At 40.8% G+C, this 21,567-nt stretch overlaps 1 protein-coding gene and 1 long non-coding RNA gene across 16 annotated transcripts in view; one reads left to right on the forward strand and one right to left on the reverse strand.

Moving 5' to 3' along the window:
* Positions 1-21,567, reverse strand: part of mical3a (microtubule associated monooxygenase, calponin and LIM domain containing 3a) — a 192,945-nt gene that overhangs the window by 153,644 nt on the left and 17,734 nt on the right. For 9 of the 15 annotated variants that reach the window (XM_032524022.1, XM_032524021.1, XM_032524020.1 and 6 more), the window contains exon 1: positions 5,668-5,923. The exons of 3 other annotated variants lie outside the window; for them this stretch is intronic. The gene's annotated coding sequence lies outside the window, so the exon portion shown is untranslated. Of the gene's footprint in view, positions 1-5,667; positions 5,925-21,567 lie in introns of those variants that run through there. 3 more of the 15 variants (XM_032524012.1, XM_032524011.1, XM_032524010.1) reach the window with 1 other exon arrangement.
* Positions 15,202-21,567, forward strand: part of LOC116694331 (uncharacterized) — an 11,186-nt gene continuing 4,820 nt past the window's right edge. Inside the window, exon 1 of the long non-coding RNA XR_004333109.1 lies at positions 15,202-15,213. This is a non-coding gene — a long non-coding RNA (uncharacterized LOC116694331). The remainder of the gene's footprint in view (positions 15,214-21,567) is intronic.

The raw sequence follows: 21,567 nt of genomic DNA on the forward strand, positions 1-21,567 counted from the left end.
ATTGTGTATAGAATCGGTGGGCGGGCTTAACATAAGGTGAATTCCGTGTGAATTGCCTGCTAAAACAAAGAAGCTGGCGAACAACGGTCTTTGGAATCGGCTTTGGCGGCGGCACTTGAAGACTTGTAGTCAAGCACTGAAATCATTCTTAAAAAGAGGAAGAAGTGTGAGTTTTGCCGACCGGATACAGCGAAAAATTAACCAGTTGCTCTGGTTGGTTGGAGCGCTATCCAATTGCGTGCAGAGGGGATTTGAAAGACAACCGTTTAATCCGCCCCTCGGATTGAGCCCTGAGCTCCCAGACCAAACAGGTTAAAGTAAGGACCCAGGTAACATGGGGGAGTCTTGGTATCCAAATGGTTAAGACACCTTCCACGTAACAGGTACAGGTAACTGGGCCGGTATGGTTGTTAACATTGTTTATCAAACAATGAGCTAAAAAAAGGACTGAAAACAAGTATCACCTTTCACAAGACAGCAGTCTGCTTAATCAGAGTTCCTGCGGGTTTCACCAAGTCAAATTTAAGACTGTTTTAAGACTTTAAGACTATTATGAAGGAAAGTTGTATCCCTTAACTTGCACTTCCCTATATCTGAAGAATAAAATCTGGATTATGTCTGTGGTACAATCCAAAAGAGACTCGCGAGCTGATTGGCTGCAATAAATAAATTGCATCGTGTTCTCATTTGTAGTCATAATATAGCAAAATTATGGTTGGACTAGCGAAAGAAAAAAACACAACACGGAATAAATTAAAAAAAAACAAAAAACAAAACAGCATTAGAAGTAGGAAAATTAAGACCGGTTTAAGTTTATTTTAGACCTAGAACACAAGAATTTTTATCTTTAAATTTTTTTCAAGACTTTAAGACCCTACAAAAATCATAAACAGTATAAGAAATGGACACAGTGACGCCATAGACTTTGACAGAGACCAGTGAAGACAATTAGAAGCACTTTCCCGGTGATGGCTGCTATGGAGCCATAACGTGAGATACAAGGTATTGGAGCCTTTTATACATTGTCGTGTTTCTTTGGAAAAAAACAATGGACAAATAGAGTCTTTAAACGCTTCAGATGTAAAGTTATTCGCTGTCAAAGTGACGGCAAAATGAATGGGAGTCAATGGAATGCTAGCGGAAGGTGATGGCTTGTTAGCCTCAGAATCTCCCTATAGGAGGTACGCTTTCAGGATGCTCGCTTACCCCCTTGGCAGATACCCAGTTAATGAAGCAGGCAAAAGTCAAGGCAAGTTCCATTTAACAAGATCATTAACCCGCAATCATTTTGATAAGGGTTCACTGGAACTTTGATGGGAATTATTCGAGACATGACACATAACACGTACAGGATGCAATTCATGAACTACTACAAAGTTTTACAGCCACACTAGAAAAACTGATATTGCTCAACTTGAAACAATACTTTTGTAGGAATCCTCTGTACACCTGCAACTTTAGTATATTTAGCCGTAAAATCCATACATTATGTCATTCATCACACACACAGTGGGGAATGTACGATTGTGTTCAAGGGTCAGCAGACTGGCAAAATGTCGCATTGGCCTTTGTCTCATTTGTCACAATGGCCTATTTCTGACCTGCAAGGTACGAGAAACAGAATTAAGAAGTAAGTCTTTAATCTGGAGCTGTGAGAAATCATCAAAGCAAAAGGACCATGGGGGACCATGCTCGTAAGTCATAAACACAACATCAACCAGTGGCATTGCTGTTGGTCCTGCATATTGCTAAGTTTAAAAATGTTAGGTAGTAGGGAAGGAGAATAGTAGCTGATAGATATATATCAGCATCAACCATCTCACATGTCCTCACAGGACCTCAAGACGTAGGGTTATATCCTGACATACTGTAGGTCTTGAATTTATCCCTCATGTTGTCCTCGGGTCAAATTGACCTGTTTTTCCTATGCCAATGTTCTTTTTATCTACCCTATAGTAATTACCCAAAATAACATGACTGATTCCACACAATGCTCTTTGGCAAGTATAAATCTCTACTTCCATTAATTTTGGGCTGTCTAATTCAATTATATTGCATTTGAAAAAAAAAGAATGTAAGTGGTTTTGAAATAGTATATCAAGACAGTAGTATCAACATACATTCCTTTAATTTTAGTCTAAATAATTCCCAATTTCTGCTTTTCTAACTCAAACATTAGGTATAATTTCCTATATATATATATATATTTATATATATATATATGAGGTTTATTGACCATAAATTCCAAAAATAACCTTAAAACTAGAGTTAATAGTGTTACGTAGTGTTGAAAACATCCCAAAAAGTGACAAACATTGAAAAAAGCGTCAAACATGTTGAAAAAGACAAGTGTTGATTTTCAATTTGACAGGAACACAAGGGTTAAACTTTCAAGCTTCCATATATATATATATATATATATATATATATATATATGAAACCTGCTAACATTAATGGTAACTTAATGGTTTCTACTAGCCTGTTGGGTTTTACAATGTCTGACTCAACTCTCAGGAATACGCTATCATGACATGACCTCATTCAGTAAAGGACAAATTGAAGGGGGGGGGAACATGATAATTGCCCTTCAACACACTGATTCCCCTACAGTAAAGTGCTTGCTGCCAAACAACGCCACCAAACAGCTAACAACATGCCATTGGCTTCTAGCTACAGACGCCTTGTAAGGACTTACTGCAAGCTACAATACGCATGATGGATTGACATCAGCGGGTTCTGACGAGTCAACCACAGCAGCGGACCTCCAGGCTAAACCGGACAGTTGGGTACATCTATCAGATCATGATACAGCAGGAGCTGCCTTCAGGAGGACTCCCTTCCTTCCTTTCATCTAGCAGTGCGTTTCCAAATCGGTGGTACGTTGTAGGGTCGTGGGGGGTCAGAGCTAGACAGGAATTTACTCTCTCCTCTCTGCGAGACCGTCAGCCGGAGGTCAGAGACACTCAGCTTCATTTTTCCCCTCTACACATCCACACAACCTTTAACAATCAATGTTTTTTTGAAAAACCATGCTAAAAAGTCAAATCAACTGTTATGACAAATGGTGTTTGGGATAGCGCCTGAGTGCCACTTTGTTGAGGAAAATGACCTAGGACAAAATAAATAGGGTTGGACAGTACAGTGTATCTTATTTTTCATCACAATAGCAATAGATTAGTACATTTTGTGGACATTTAGTTCAGAAGCTAAAATGGGAATATTGGTGTTTGGCTTCTACATTGTCCCCAGTTGTTTGACAATGCCTAGTGGTTGCCTTGTTTTTAACAATATAGCAAAATCTCTGATGGTATACAAAATTATATGGTCTCATTCAGGGTTAATCATTTAATGACCCGGGACAATCTCAAGCTCACCCAATAAGAGTCCTTTGCAGCAGCCCGGGTCCGGGTCCAACCTGCAGCACGTTGCTGCTTCCTGTCTATCCACTGTCACAATGAAATAAAGGGAAAAGCCCACAAAAAATAATCTAAAAAATAAAAAACCCTTAACCCCAATGCAAATTACCACTTTGAAAATTAAGTTGACCTCAACTGTACAATCAGCACTGCTCCCAGTAGACCACACAAACACAGTGTGACTTTGCAATACTGCAATATACATTTTACTATTTATTTTCTTTATTCATATTTATCTATGGTTTGTTTATCTCTTAGAGTGTATTGTACTTTTCCCCTGTCTCTTGCTGCTGCAACAGTGTGAATTTCACCATTGTGGGATTAATAAAGGATTTAAAATCCTGAATCTTAGCTATTGTGATTGCTGATTAAAGAGGTGAAAACTAAAAAAAAGGTTATTTTTTTCTGTCATTTCTGGTCTTCATTCCATTGTACTGAAGGGCCACCAGTAAATGATAACCTATTGTGGTTTTTAAATAGAGATTTCACAAGGTCAAAGTCCTAAAGGATTCAATGCAAGTCTGACTGATTTCCCAAAACTGCAAATGTCAGACTGACACCAAGCTGTCCTTCCAGCCAGACCACAGAGCATCTCCAGCTCTGTCTTGTGCTGAGTCAGCCACCAAGCAAACATCCTCCTCCTTCATCTGCTCCACATCCTGATCTCGTAAGAGGAAAAATAGGAGTTATGATAACAAATGCGGCTTAACAGAGGTAGCCCCTCCCAATTAGCATATCTGCCTGTGTTGCAACACGCTGTGATCTCAGATAAGATGCCCAAACTCTAGCATTGGAGCTGCTACAAAAAGAAAAAAGGAGGTGGATGAAATGCAACAGAGGTCAATATCACTGATCAATAAAACAAATGCTCCATCACTCAACTGAGACAGGATAAGAGTCTCTGTCCTGTCAGGTCAAGTCCTTACCGCTCCACTAAGCCACAGACTGACTCTTGTAGCTGCGTGTTGATGGATGGTCCAATCTAGAGATGTTCCTCCGATAATGCCTAAAACACCGGTATCAGTATCGGAAAGTACTGGAGTTTATACAGCGACCCGATATCACGTAATAAACACCTAAAGTAATTCTAAAAAAAAACAGCTTTTCCCGTTATAGCTGACTCTCAAACTGGATAATAAAAGAAAGTTATGTGGCATTCATTGTTTGAGGGTTTACCCTGAGCCAGACTGACAAAGATAGAAATCATATCACATCCATACAAGGATAGTAGTATGCAGTTGTTAAAACATAATAAAATATAGACACACTGATATCGGATCAGTACTCGGTATCAGCCGATACGCAAGAATCGGCATCGGGAAGCAAAAAAATGGTATCGGACCATCTCTAGTCCAATCTGGGTCAGCTGGAATAATATGGTATTGTTACTGTTGTTGAAATCTGAGTGAAGTCACTCAACGAGACCAATAACAGAGCATCAGTAAGATAATATGGGTGACTTGTGGCTCATATGATGCCAAACTTCTATTGTACAACATGAAAGACCTCTGGGCACACATCGGGTGCATCGGAACTACACCCCTCAGAATCGAGAAGGAACGATATCATCGCAGATATAACATAATGCATAATTCAGTTTGTGACTTGGATAACACTAAGTATGAAAACAAGCTGCTTAATTAAAAACGCATCCAGAAACAGAAACGCATTGTACTTAAGTGGCTTCAATCACAACATTGGAACTTGGTTTGTGCTATACCCTTATGCGACATATGTTTGTTAAATATGTCAAAAGGTAATGCATGTGGTTGCAGTAATGTTCAATACAAAGACTACCATAACGACTGTGTAACTACTGTCTCCTGAGACTCAGATCAAGTAACGTTACAGTAGTTGAACGAGGCATAGACTGTAGTTATGTGGAAATTTCAATCATACCCATATGGTATTTGTCGATAAAGGCTTCTAAACCACATCATTTTCAAGATACATAGGATATTGAAATATGACTGAGTGAGGGTAACACATTCCACAGGCAGATCAGTTGACTGATATAAAAACAGGGTTGGCTAATGAGCACTGATGCACCATTACAGCACTGTGCATGTACAATGCAGATGTAAAATGTCAGATGTATTACAGGGCCGTGGAGTTTAATCGTTAGTGGCTCTATTAAAACCAACGGACCGTGACATTCTCAAACGTGCAGAGGTGCAGTCCTCGTATCCCACGGTAACGTTACAAAATGCACCGCGTTTGTCAAGCGACCGGGAGTAACATGTCCTCTTACCTCTGAATCCCGTGTGTTTATAATCCCCTCGTGTGTGGCGGGAATGAATCCATTTTCGTGTGTGTATCCTGAATTTCCCGTAAAACTGTCCCGTTTAAGTGGTTTAAGCTCGTCAAGGCCAGAGCAAGGAGCAACACACAGCAGAGGGAGAAGGCGCAACTTGAAACTGACAGAGGGGGATCGGTCGAAACCATAACCACGAGAAGGAGGGGGGGACACACAAAAAGGTATACAAAAAAACACGTTACCGAAACATCCTCCGCTAATTAGTTCAGTGTAATTCCTGCCGAAGCTAGAGTACGGTGCCGTATAAGACGGTGTTTAAAGACGACACAGTGTTATGTTAGAAATTATCCGGATTTATTTGAATATGTAATGTGTGACGCCCCACTGCTCCTTGGACTGAGCCTGCATGTTTTAACTTAGTTTAATCCGATTGGTCTCTTCCAGCGTGACGCAGCAGTTCTCTGCTGCCTTTACATGGAGTCAGAAACATTAGGACTGGTTTACACAACGGGCGGGATTTTACATGATTTTACATGATAGCCAATAGATTTTATTACAATTCTCATTCACTGTGAAGTGTGTGTGTGACTGTGACTGACAGGACGTTAGATGTTTAGAGAGGTTGATGTCAACAACTGACGGCCCTTAACAGAACTTAATTATGAATTACTACAATTAGTAGGCCTACAATCCATCAGAACATAACAGTCAAGTAGATTTCAACATGATCAAATTCTATGAAAATACCATGCATGGGATCCTCAGTCATTATATTGTTGATGATTTGTTAATTAAGTCATCAGAGTGATTCGATGAGCACAGGGTCTGTGGCACCCATCTGTATTGCATAACCTCTGTAAAAAAAAAAAAATCAAAAAATAAAGGCAGCATTTAAAGAAGTGATAAGTAATTTATGGTTTTGTGACATAAAGTCATGGATGTAATTTCTCAGTCGGAATGAGTTTATTTTGTGTCCGTCTGCAAGTGTCTTTTTCCAATTGTTAAATCTTGAACAATGTAATTCCCACTAAACAAATCCTAGACGTGGATTGTGCCGTGGTTTTTTAGCTTAAGTTTGCCCAAGTGGAACACCACTTAAGGTTACAGCTTATGGAAATCCTTTTTATTAAGTTTCAAACAATTGCTATCAAATGGGAAGACATCACATGGACAACAGTGTGGTAAGTCTTAGGCTCCCACAGCAAAATATGCATCACTGCTATATTACTTGTTACGTCTGAATCAGAACACATCCAAGGCCTATACTCATATTACAGAAACATACTGTAGGCTATACATCAACAACCAGACTGCAAATCCAAAGAACATCTTACCAGCTGTGGTGATTATCCCAAGTGTCTTGGCTGATTCAGAAGAAAGGTCGATGACATTCAGACCCTCCCTAAAAGCCACTGCTGCTTCAAATGTGCCACTGCCAACAACTGGCTCACCAAAAACAAAGACAACTCAAAACATGGCTGCTCAAGACAACCTTCAATGCACTTTGATCAGACACATGTTTTCATCTATTCATCTCTACTGAATACAAAGCTGGAAGGAGGAACCCTTCCGTGCTACTATCAGCTCTCTGCACATTACAGAGTCGGTCTCTCCCTCTCGAGCATCCAGCAAGGCGGACACCACCCTGTCACCTCCTGTCGCTGGACAGATAGGCCCCTGTGGCCGGTTTTTGAGAGCACACAGACCCACATGACATTTGTAGTCCCTCACAAAGATGGTGTGCAAACTTCAGCCTGAATAAAGCCGCATGGAAGAACTCATTACTTTTGTTGATTCAACGGACTGCACATCACTTGACAAGAGATTAAAAAAGAAAAAAAACCTATTTGTATAAGAGGGAGGAGGAAAAAGTACAGGAATAGTTGATGGATGGAATTATAAATATGAGAAGAGATACAGGCATGTGTTTTGAATTAGGCGCAATACAACCCAGATTGGAATGAACAGGTCACACACGATTGGTTCAGCAGTGAAAGTACAGGAGCCTGTGCTGCTCCTTCACAGGCATGTCTGTCTGTGGTAGAAGAAGAAGTAATCATTAGTGTAGCTAGACATGCTTATTATAAGAGTTCTGTAATGCTTTTTTTTAGGGTGTTAAAAAAAAATTAAACTTCACACTTCCTCACTTGGCTCTGTACCGCTGCATACCAGTGTAAATGCATAATAGCTCTGTAATTTCTTCCAACTCAAAACAAGGATTTCTTAACCTTATTATTAGAGGAGATTAGTCAGTTAGTCACCTAGTATTTCTGCAGGTAAGGTTATGCGCATGATTAAAAGATGTGTACGTCTTTCTCTAATTGTTAAAAAAAAGTTTAACATTGCATTACATCTTCTCACATATTACTGCAGTACTAATATGAGGTTCCACGTATGAGGTATCCAGCCAGAACAAGCTGTCCCAGTTGGATTTGCACAGATTTGCTAATTAAACAAACCGCAGGGGGACGCAGGATGTCAACCGGGTCTGCTTGTGTGAAAATGAGGGAGGAAGACAAACTTGGAAGAATAGCAATGGAGGGGTAAAAAATACAACTGGGATCAGGAGTCAGGAGCGGATGCCCAGCGTTTCGCCACACTAGAAAACTGCCTCTAATTTGCGTTTAGCACCTTGGTTCCCACCACGCCTCTGTTTACTACCAGAGGCTAGTCATCAGCCATGCACACAGGATCAGTGGACTCTGACGGATGCATTCAGACAAAGGGTTGTCTAAGGTGAGGCGGGCTGCACACATTCCCAACATAACAAAGGAATTACACATGATGTCATCCCAGAAATCTTCAAAGGCAACTGCCATATCACGATATCAAATACAGATGACAATGGACGGCATCAAATCTCATTCATTCGCATATGATGAGGCTCATGGAGGAGGATGATAAAGGCAAAGTACTCACTGTATACAGGGAAGACATGGCACAAGCTTTTCCTCTGGCTGGGAATTGTCCTCTTTCTAATTTTCCTCCCTCTGTTTCCTCATCTGCCTCTCCTCCCACCGTATCTCCCCCCCCCCCAAACCCTTTCTTTCTTCACCACAGCAAGATGCTGCCTGGACCAGTGCTCGTTGTCATGGTAACCGAGACCGGGGGGGGGGGGGGGGGGGGGAATTCTCATGTGTTTATCTCCCCGGGCGCTGATTGGTCTGACGCATTTAAGGAAGGAGGGAGGAAGGGATGGGCCGGGGGCGGGGAGGGGGGGCTGATGTTGACGCTCCCACCAGCTGACAAGTGGGAGCACTCAGACCGCATGCATGCTCACAGACACAATGGGCGTCTTTTTAAGGTGGAGTTTAGTGGAGTGGAGCTATTACACTGTAAAAGGATGATTCTACCTGACTGACTGACTGACATGTACAACTTCTGGCTTGCCGACGTGAGATGTCGGGCTCGTCTCTGGCTCAGCTGTCCCCACACTATGAGCACTTTAAACTGCCACGGGCCAGAATGCAGAAATGTGTTACGAGACATACGAGAGCAGCAATATGTGGCAGCTTGACCCGCTGGCCCACCCCACTTCAGCCTCTCCTACAGGGAGCTATTTATAACTCTGCAGATAGCAGACAGATGCATGAAAGCTATCCAGAAACGACCTCAATGTATTTCCTGAATTAACCCTCCTGTGTCCCAAATTTGACCCCTTATAAAAATGTCTATATCAGCAACATAGCGTTGTCTTAAACCAAATTACCACAAAAAACGCTTTTTGCAAATACAATTAATCATTGAATTTTGTGTGTAAATGAAAATCAGCATCCTGACCAAACTCAACCACTCAACATACGTTCCTCAGATCTTAACTATTAGTCAAAATAATTCATAACTTCTGCTTTCTTAACTTAAAAATTAGGTGTATTTCTGTACAAATGAGGGTTATTGACCATGAATTCCAAAATGTAGTGTAAAGCTAGTGGTAGTAAGTGTTAGTGAAATAAAAATGAAAAAAAATGATGTGTTGAAAATGTCAAATGTCATAAAAAGGGTAAAAAAAAAAAAAGAGTGGTAATGTTTTTGACCTGGGAGGACAACACAAGCGTCAAGAGATTACATAAATACTGCGGTGCACACTGAGCTTTAGGTGTAGCTTTAACAGTAGTACAAATACAGAAACTAACACAGTGACAGCACCCTGAACATGTTCTGAACAGCCTATGTGCCATAATTGCATAATGATAAACACCCTGCAGCCATACAAATAACAAGCATTTTACAGACTTGAATGTTGGGGGAAAAGAATTGGCAAAATCCACAGCAATGAAAGCGTCAAATAACGTTCCATGTTCATCGAGAAAATGACAGATTTCAGAAAAAGACTTCAATGTTTAACATCCCATTTGAGGGAAAGTAGGTCTCTGTCAATTTCACACTCATTCCCAACGATGACATGAGTGATCATGGTCCAGGCTTTTTGTCCAGACTCTTGTGTAACGGTCTGGGCTAGCTCCAGTTCTGCCCGAGATGAGAAATTATCTTGTTGTGGGAGAATCCAATGCTGTTTTTTTCTGAGCTGATGTCATGTATTTTGCAAGGTATTTAGCAACTCAGAAACATGTCTCACTGATCCTGAGTAGACACACTTCTCAATGTTGGTGGCCATCTGTTTCCGTTTTTCTTTATTTTTCTCATTTTGTTTCACGGTAGAGAGGTAATTCATGTGTGTGTGTGTGTGTGTGTGTGTGTGTGTGTGTGTGCATGTGTGTGCATGTGTGTAACCATCATTTCCTGATGGACAGAAATTGAAAATGAAATTTGGGCACGCTCAGTTGGACAAAAATCCAGACACCTCCCAGCCTCGGGTGTGTCATTAAATGCAGCGGTTATGTACGCCACTTAATACACAATTCCTTGTGACCTGTGTCTAAAGAAATGTCTTGATATTTAAACACATTTTTTATCAAATAAAAAAAAAAAGGACTCAGCATGCATGGGGCGCACACTCTTACTGGGTGAGCTAGCGGTCGCGCCACGGCGCCCCTTTAATAAAACATGCACCGATGTCTCCAAAGCCATCTGTTTTTTCTACACCCAGCAGACACTGCACAGGATTATTTACTTTAATTACTAAAAATGTTTTAAATAAAATGTAATAATGCTAGACTTTCTGAGGTCACACGTTGCTTTCCCAATGCTTCCGTCTTCCCATGTATCATTGGACCTTTTTTTATTATGTAAAAAAAAAAGATGTCACTAAGCATTATATATGCATTTCCCATGCAGTATATACTACAGCAGGTTGTAGGGGAACAGAACAGTGTCTATGTCCACACGTTTGTGCCTGCATGTGTGCATGGTGGTCTGAACATATGTCAGACTCTAGATTTATGCAGGTTAAAGCAAGTTCTCTGACAGAGACTGTGTCAGTTATTATCCCATATTGAGGTTGTCACCGACAAGTCTCACATACATACTCTCTCTCTCTGCCCTCACTGTGAGCATGAGTAGGTAGATGGGATGATGATGAGCACTGATACTAATAGGTGCTTCCATCATGTTCATGGCCTGCCATCAGGACACTGCTACGGGCCAGTGAGCACTGGGCAGCAGAGGAGAAGAGGTTCTACTGCTCGAGCATCTGACACTTTCCACTTGCATACATCATTCCATCATTTTTATTCACTCGGCCAACATGTAAATAAAGGGTAGCCCGCAAATCCACGTAAAGCCGTACGATTGACAAAGTGCACATGTTCCTCTGTAAAAAACAAAAATAGAGAAAAGGACCTGGTACCAAAGTGAGTTGAGCCGAGCCGAACCATGTAAATGAGGCATTAGTCACTATAGAGCTTTGAGCTACCGGTAACTGTTCACTCTCTCCACCATCCTCACAGTGTGTTGGCATGCAAACATTTGCTAATTAGACTTAGACTTAGACTTCTCTTCATTGATCCTTTTGGGATGACTACCGCGAGGAAATTGAAAATTCAGCAGTTGTAGCAAGAAAAAACGAATAAAAAATAGACAAAAAAGTCAGTATAAAGAGAACAAAATAACAATTACAATAATAACAACAATAAGAACATTCGTCAAATAAACAAAGAAAATACCATAAATTATTATTAAAGTGCCAGTGTTGAGTCCAGTGTTAAAGTGATAAAGTGACCCGGTGTGAATTTAAGTCCAGGTGTGCATGTATGTATGTCTGTATGTGTATTTGTTTTGCTGTTCTTAATTTATGAATTCCCTGTGCGGCGTCCTTGAGTGCCATGAAAGGCGTCTTTAAATAAAATGTATTATTACTGTATGTATGAATGAATGAATGAATGTATGTATGTATGTATGTATGTATTGTCCTCTCTCTTGTCTCTCTCTTAATTAGCACTAAACACAGAGTACAGCTGACACTGATGGATATTTCCCTGATAAGAGACAACTTTGACCTGCTGGTGGCGCTAGAGGAAAAGTCAGGGGATCACCAAAATGATTAACATCAATTCTCTGGTGTCTGTAACAAAATGTCCGTGCAACCCATCCAATAGTTGAGCAAAGTGGTTCTCTTGCTGCTTAGTCATTATTGTAAGAAACAGGATTAGGTTAAGATGCAAGGTGACCATCTTGCACTGTAACAAATGGCACACACACAAACAGTAGCACTAACTGAACATAAATGCTCACAAATTAATTAATACATTGGATTTCTTGAATTCACAGTAAGCACACAGCAAAGACAGTCCACTGAGGCGGGCAGAATGTGTTCAACTTTTATTAAAAAACAAACAAATGAATTGTTAAAACTCCCAGACGAACACAATATGAACCCTCCCAGTCCAAACAAGCGATATTTAACAACGGTCTCCCCAGAATCACATCCGTATTTTCAGTAACATAAGTCCAGCCACTTCTGTAACTTCAACATTTAATTTCCTCCAGACCGATGAGCGCTGACACTGTGAAAACACTACGTAAACCAGCTCCAGTCGGCTGCCCCTGAGCATTATGGGTAGAGGAAGAAAGAAGTAGAAAGATAGGTGTTTTTGTGTGTGTGGTGGTAGGAGGTCCAACAGAGTTATTAAAGCCAGTGAACAAAAGCCACTGAGTGGGGGCGGCCTCTAGCTCACCCAGTAAGGGCGTGCGCCCCATGTAGGCCGAGGCCTTTACAGCGGGCGGGGTTCGAACCTACGGCCCTTTGCTGTGTGTCAACCCCCATCTCTCTCCCACCTTTCCTGTCTATTCACGGTCACTCTAAAAATAAAGGGAAAACGCCCCCCCAAAAAATTCTTAACCCTTGTATGGCATTCGGGTCAAATTGACCCATTTCAAAAGTTTCAAAAGTTACACTTTTTCTACCTGAAAATCAACGGCCTTACCTTTTTTTCATTAATAAACATGTATTCCTGACTCAATTCAGAACATTATTCTGGAAATGACCACTTATGTTTTTTCCATAGTGGATTTGAACATGAATTAAGTTTATGACAAAAACTTGCAGTTTTAATTGTGTTCTAGTAGAGACTGATTGCATTCCCTAAACATATACATGTTATCTCAATTGTTTAAAATTTAGAGAATATGTTTCTTAATGGATTATGAAGTTAACTTTTATTTCAGAATTGTTTTTAAAACCCCAAATAAGTCCTGGGTCAATTCGACCCGAGGGACACGAGAGGGTCCCGAAAGTGAAGACAATACGAGGGTTAAAGGAAAAAAGCTGCTGAGTGAAAACATAAGGCAGCTGAGAGAAAGGACAGACAATGAGGCCAGATTTTAGGAGGTCTGGCTGTGTCTGTGGTCAGTCTGAGCCCATCTAAATTTAACTGTATGTGTTTAAAGGAGACCTCAAACCAGGGCTGTGTGAGGACTTAAAAAGCAGCAGTGGTCAGGGTGCGTCCACGCTGGTCCCATTTCTCACACTGCTCCCCATTTACTGCGTCCGTGAACTGCCGTCATGGACATGGTAGGTTATAAATTCAACCTTACCTAGAAGTTAAAAGAGTTTAAAGCCAAGGCTGTGACCTGTGTCCCAGACCCCTTCCTGATCCTCTGCAACACAGACGCTGCTGGCCTAAGTATGGCTGTGCCCGTAATGAACTGCTGTGGATGTCTGATTTGGATTGGCCCTGAATGGGTACCCATGCTGCTCTATTGCTTTCACACCAATACAACAGGAGTGGATTGTTTTCGGTATGTGTGTCACTGAAATTTATATTTAAATAGATCAAGAGTTTTCATGCCAGTGGCCCTGAAAGGCTGTACCTATTTGCTCAACATTGTCATTGTTGCATGCTAACATGCTCATAATGACTATGATAACATGCTGATGTTTAGCATTGTATTATTAGAAGGTAATTGTTTACCCAAGTCAACACCTGAAGCATGTTAGCATGCATGCTAACATGCTTTAGCAGCTAAACCATGCTAACTGTCACGGGATTAGCCGTGCACTGTTGCAGACCCTTGTCACTGCCCAATGTGAGGAGAGTGTGCAGAGTTGAGTTGTGCATGCATCACTTTGCATAGAAGTAGCTAGCATATAAGATGCCAACGAGAGACTTCTGTAATGTCAACCATGTCAAAATGGACCTACTCAACAAAGTTCGTTCACTGCTGGCGACAAGTTAGCATCAAACACACCTTTATGAGGTCGTAAGGGGCAATGTTACCTCCCCTTTCTCTGCTGTGCCCACACAGAGAATTTGGCCCACCCATGAGAGAGACACATCATAACTTTCAAACGAGCAAAGTTAGTCAAGGCCACACCCCCGGCCTCCACCTTGCCCCCGAAAGCTCATTGTGGGACTGGTTCTAGTGGCTGCACCAAGGCTAAATTTCGGGAAAGAGACTTCAGATATAACAGCATCCAAAGAGCACCATGTCATGGGACCTTTGACTAATCACCAAAGTTATTGCATGGGGTGGCATTGGTAATGTATCTAAAACTGTATTTGTTGTTACATTTCAGTATCAACAGACACTTAGAACCATGGCGCTAATGTGACTTAGAATCTGTGTCCCTGATACTCTGGGTAATCCAGACTTTACTGGGATCACCTTAATAGGGACTTCTTCTTGGGCCGTACCACTAATGAAATTCCATTCACCTTATTTGGCAGCAGAAATCTCAGAGACATACTGTATAGTTTAGAAAGGGCATAAATAAAATGATCTGCATGGGAAGATTCCACTGGGGATAAATAAAAAATAAAAAACCCATTCACATATACTATTCAGGATTGTTTTTGCTACAGGACACTTTCCTAAATGCTGTAGTTCTACACCCAGAATACACATGATTGAGAGATCACAGTCACTATTGATGAGTACTGTTGTACCTGGAAGACAAACAGGATGTACAGACACTAATTCCCTTAGCAAAGCTCTGTCTCACAGTGAACACAGTAAGAGCAGGACAGCCTTGAGTGGTTTTTGTAGGATTTCTGAAGCACTCTCTCAGCACCTCTACATACTGGCAGCACAAGAATGCTAAAAAGCAGTTTAATGCCGCTTTTCAAACTCAATAAATCAATTCATGCCCGTCAGCAGTTGCACATCGAGTTTGCTTTGTGTCTGCGACTTTGTTTATGAAAAGTCCAGCCAATTTCCACGACCACGTCATTCCACCGATTTACCTCAACCGACCAATCCCTGACTGGCAGCCTGTTTCAGATCACTGCACTTACCCTCGAGCTGGCACAAACAAGGCTTTAAATATGATCAGTTACCATGGCAACAAGATTCTCTTCCTGTATTGGCCAAAATGAGAATCCAGAGCCTTGTTAGCTAAGATATTGCCGAGCGTGTCACATTTGTAGCAAGGAGAACAGCACAACTTTGTGGGAAAATATACGATAGCATGCGTAGAAAAGAAAGTTTGGGCTTCCACTGTCTGTTTAGAAACCGTGTCAAAATTTCCAGTTCAGTTCTGTTTTGATATATATCCAAACAGGCATAAAAAGACAAACATATTTCAACAGTCCATAATGTCTTCTCACACATGCGCTGGAAAAGGCAGTTGGTGAAGGTGTTAGCTCTGCTCATTTAGACCCTTATTAAAGATTAACCACTTACTCAATTTACTCTAATGGCTGGTAATTCCTATTTTACTCTAACTGTTATACAATACACAACATAACTTAATCTTTAATTTAATAGGATCAATCATCAAGCCTGCCCTACTGAAGTTAATATGCTGGCTGGCAAAGTAAAAAAAAAAGAAAAGCCAGACACAACAGAGCATGGATCTGGATAATTGGATGTAAATCCAAGTACCTAGATGGTTTAATAAGTTGAATTACATTGTACCACAAGGTTATACTTTACCCAGGCAAGAATGTGTACTTAATGGTTCAGTCTCTTTTATCTACAGCACTAAAATAAACTCTCAAGATAGCTGTGAGAAAATCAAAATGCTGTGCAACAAGAAGCAAGTCTACATGAAGCACATGCTGCATGTGTTACCCTCATCATAAAACTTAATTCGTTATGATAAGGGACTTGGTTTAGACACTTCACAGGTCCAGTTGTGCAATAATAACAGCTGATTTAACCTCAAATTCACATGGGAACTCGTGAGGGAAATGTGTGTTCTATTATCCTGAGTAAGGTATTTTCTGCACATTTGTCTGGCAGACACATTACTGTATATAACACTATCCTGCTCAAAACATGAACACATTAAAGAGATTTCTCATTTATTTGGATTGGAGATAAAAAGCCAATGTTTGGTGAAAAAAGCTGAAGAGGAAGTTTGTATCATGATGATTAAGAATGTAAAACACCACATATCTGCAGATATCATCCTCACAGGCCGTCAGCCCAGAGAAAAAACAGCTGTCTATCAACGCCTCTCTGGAAATCCGATGTAAAGCATACATACACAAATGTTTTCAAAGTATGTTGCATATGTGTAAATGCTTATATTTGCATGCATAATGTGCAAAATGTTCAGTTTGACATAGTACTGTCATCACTAACAATTAGAGCCCGATCGATAAAGGATTTTTAAGGCCGATACCCATGCAAATATTTGGTGATTTAATAATCCGATATTCCGATATTGTGGCCGATAAACAGAATATTAAATAAAAAAATCCAGAAATGTGTAACAAAACATAAACAGATTTCACTACCATTAGTTATTTGTAGTTATTTATGAGTCCTCACTAAGACAATAGGATAATGCAGTTTAAAAATGATTGTTTGTTTTACAGAGAAACATCAGTTTATATTAGTGTTCCGATGAGTAAAATGTATAAAAGACTTAAGATGTGAAACGTAAAGTCCTTTGAACAAAAAAAAAAATCAAAGAGTGTAAATGATTCTGATGAATAAATATTACAAAAAAAGAGATAATTTGTCAGCCATTATAAATGCCAATACAATACTTATAGCTTGGAAAATGCCTAATATCGGCCAATAATAACAATCACTAAATATTGACCCCGCCACAACAATGGGTTTATTTGACCCGTGGGTACTGGTCATAACAACCCTTTGGTGCTGGGTAATGTTAACCCAGTATTGTGTAATAATATAAAATATATTGACCCACACTGGGTCAAATTTTAACTCTGTGATTTTTACTTGTGTGATCATTTTCAAATCATTGAAGGAGACATATCCCGCTTATTTCCAGATCCATCCATGCTTGTCTTTTGGGTTTCGACGAGAACATACTTAACATACTTTCATGTCCTAAAAACACATTATATAACAGCATCTTCAAATGTGAATTCTGCACATAACAATGTTAAGTGCCGTCAGTGTTACCTGGCAAGCATGACAAAGAGGGTTTAGTTAAGCAGCGCCTGGCCATTTTAAAAACACAAACTCCAAACAGATTGTGCTTGTGACCATAATTTAAATTGGAGTCTGCTCTGCAATGCCAAGGTGCCCTCTCTGTCTGTCTTTTTTTCTCTCTCTCTCTTGCCCCCTTTTCCATGCACTCCATCGCTCCCCTCTTTTCTCACAGTGACTACGAAGCTGCTGTATACTTGCAAGCCTGAGCAGACTACTAACTGTAAACAGTAGTCAGTAAACACAGCTTTCTCCTTTCAGCCTGAGACAATGCAAAGCTCAGCTGCGGTTTACACAATGACCTCAAAGTTCAGCACTACTCACAGCACAGCAAAGCACAGGCATCTACACTGGAAGGTCGGCAGGAGGATTGTGTCCATCTCCAATCCAAAACGTGGACTTATCACACAGACAACATAAGCTGCTGTTTGCTCACTCTGCATCAAGGCTCAAATGTGCTTGACCCACGACATGCTACAGTTTATCCAGTTTTTAGCTTTAGGCCGTTCAGCTCCCGCTTTGTATGGCAATTGCAACTTACACGGACCGATGCTGACTCAGTAATTCGACAACAGGCTGAGGTCAGGGTTTCAGTCGAGTCTTGAACTTGATACAACATGGCCATGCTTGGCCACGTTCTGCAGCTCACTCACTGACTCTGCGCACAAACACAGCCCCAAGGACGGATACCTAATCTGTCTTTACGTTGAGACCAAAGACAAACACACAAGGACACATAGGCACACACGCACAACCAATACCTCAGCACAAGCTGTACAAACACAAATTCACAGACACATACCCATACTTGGCGTCCACTTTATCAATGACCACCGTCAACAACAACAGCAACTATTGTAGTTTTCAAGACACAGACAGAGTATTTTACCTTCTTCAGCTCTAATCAACAGTTCTTTTTCAGTCTTCAATAGCTGTGACCTAGATCAAAGACAAGCCCGTCTGTTGTACAATGTTCAGATTCTTGCCGGGATTGTGCGAGTATTAGTTCCTGCGATGATGATTATTTTTTTTCACAGATCCCTCGGTGTTGCAGCCTCTTGCTGTCAGCCCTCAGGCTCGGAGTCAGTGTCTGGGAGTTAACAACACAACAGGACATGTCTGCAAGACGGCGGTGTCCGGAGGGTTCAAGTTATTTCAAAGTTTAAATACATGTGGAGACAAAAACTGGCAACTTATTTTTGCCTTGGGAAAATTTTAGGTCTTACACTAAATATCCTATGACTACAAACACTGATGTTCTCTATACTGCGTTTTATAGCACTGTTAATATTTCAGTCATGAGACACATGTTTTGCAGATATGCAAACAAGATTGATTCTACAGCTCAATATAAAATGTACAAAATCTTTGGCAATTAGACTCCATCAATATACAAATCTTTCGTATATGCCACATGTCTATGTACATATATAGGGGCAGAGAACCATCAGACCCCCTGATGCAATCTAGACACCGGTGATGGTGACGAAGGAGTCCAAAAACCAGAACGAAGGAGGCTCCGGACCGGTCAGCTGGAGTTAAGGACTGGAGGTGGAAGGGGGGATGGAGGGTTACACTCTTTGCCTGCAATGACAGCTGATAGTAAAGGGAGAAACTGATTTAAAGCAGGGTTGTGACTCTGTGATTCGGATTGGTTTAGCAGGAAGGTGAACGCCTCCAACAGCTGATTCGAGTTAGGTAGAGCATTGATTAAGAGTGAGGTCTTCCTGAAAGGCTTTACGCTGAGATACGTCTCAATCAGGAGAGACTAGTTGCAGATATGCGACAGTTATACACAGCATGATAAAACATTTATCATACATTTATTAGGGTAACAGCTGAATTGATTTGGGAGTGCATTGATTAATAGTTAGGTCTTCCTGAAAGAAATTACGCTGAGCTACATGTTTTTACTGATGGCCGATGAGATTATACAATAGGGTTATGTGTAAGAACATCCAGATGTCATGTTCCCACCTTTAATATTGAAGGTTGTGGGTTAATGGATCAAATGAGAACTGACAGCATGAATGGAGCTGTCAATGACTCTCCTAACACAAGTCATTAGCAACAAATTGATCTTGCTCTATTTAGATTTGATTTATTCACCCTGGGGCAGATTCTAAGATGCCACTCTTTTTGATGGTGTATGATTGTGCCCACATTTATCTTGCAGTGCTTATCCTATGTAGTGATGTAATGAACCAGTTTATGCCTTGTGTATTTTAAACTATGGGTCATTATTATATTACAATGGCTTTTTAGACAGTTCGACAACAAAGGAACAGAAGACAGACATGAATCCCAGAGCATATTTACTTGTACTCTTTTTCTCACTGTTCAGCTCTCCAAGTTCTCACACTCTCCATCTTGTTAAGCCAGATCTCTCCCTTCTGTGTGGATGGAAAAGAGCAAACACACAACTATCGTATGCAGCTGTTCAAATATTGTGACATGTGATCTCTGGGCTGGCACAAAGAGCGCTTGTACTGAACGACTGGGACACAAAGACCGGGAGGACGGGGAGCTCATCCCTTTTGCCTGTCCCTGACTCTCAACCAAAACACACACAACACACACAACACAACACACACACAATGCATTGTATTTACTGTGCATTCTGCTACACGGCCTGAGAAATAGCCACACATGCAGAAACTCCACACAAACACACACTATTGTCTCCACTTTACTGCCAATCATGTAAAGCAAATATGAAGTCTGAGGAGAAGCATTATCTTCATAAACCGTGTGTTTAATAAACATGACATTGAGCAGTGGTTTTCAAACAGTAGTCTTATCAAAGAAAGACAGAGTAATTGATTACCTTATCTCATGAAGGAACAAAACTGCTTTTGTTCTGCCTTTGTCTTCTTGACGAGACATTCAAAGCCATTCGTTCATCCCACTGCCAACACTTGTGTTTTGTGCGCTTTGTTCTGTCACAACCGTAGATGGGGATCAACCAAATAAAGTATCGGCCTCTAAACTCTCCTGGCACTTTAAAAAAAACATTAAGTCCTTCCTCTAAACACTTACAACAGATACTACTACTGTACTGAGATCTGGGGGGATTAGAAGATAGAAACATTTAGCTTACCCCATTCAACTAACCACTGAGAGCCAGATTGGGTGGTTAACTTGATCTCAGCAATGAGGGTTGAATGGCCCAAAGAGCCTTACAGAGAGTCACAGCACTGGTGGCTTCTGGGAAGTGTCTACAGCCATGCTGATGGCTCTATGAAGCTGTTCTTCCTGCTGTGATTTGAGCTAAATCTAGCATTAAATTCAAACATTTACCATGTTCACAATCTTAGTGTGTAAGCATGCTAGCATGTACTAAACACGCTTGAGGCTGATGAAAAAGTTGTGCAGGTGTTTTGGTCATACAACAAATACGTGTTTTTGAGTTGAAGCTGGCACTACATGAAAAGTGGGATTATCAAGGTTAGTACAATTCACCCTTTGGGGAATGGCAGTGCTTAATTTCACACCGATCCATCCAGCACATGTCAACCTTAGTGGTTGTGATAGATATAGAGTCAGGTGATCACCAAAGTCATTAAGATTCATCCTCTGGGAACATGAAATGTCTGTACAATATGACTGACGGACCTACAGGACCATCGCTTGAAGTCAAAACACCTCAATCAAAACGCCACTAGAAACACAGCAAGAAAAAGAATCCAGGGATTGAGACTGAATCCCATTTCTCTGTCTTACCCCTTCCCATTCCCCTACCCCTTTGTCTTACCCCTGACCTTTGTCCCTCGAAACCAAGAAAACATACCCCTATGAAATGAGACACCACTTGGTTAAACAAACTTCCAAGATGCTGCCTGCATGTGTCTGAGATATGAAAAGCCTGGGTGTTACATAAAAGTACTTCCTAGTTTACACAAGTTCATTAAGTCAAGAAAGACAAAGGCTAAATGCTGGGACAGCTTTCTCCCTTATTAGCACTGAAAAAGATAAACATGTTCTAAATGAAGAAAAATGCTATTCACACATTCACATTTTGGTTAAAGGTCCCATGGCATGAAAATGTCACTCTATGAGTTTTTTTTTAACATTCATATGAGTTCCCCCAGACTGCCTATGGTCCCCCAGTGGCTAGCAATGGGTATCCTGCTCTGCCTTTGAGAA

This window comes from Etheostoma spectabile, chromosome 8, assembly GCF_008692095.1.
Source record: "Etheostoma spectabile isolate EspeVRDwgs_2016 chromosome 8, UIUC_Espe_1.0, whole genome shotgun sequence".
Lineage (NCBI taxonomy): Eukaryota > Metazoa > Chordata > Actinopteri > Perciformes > Percidae > Etheostoma > Etheostoma spectabile.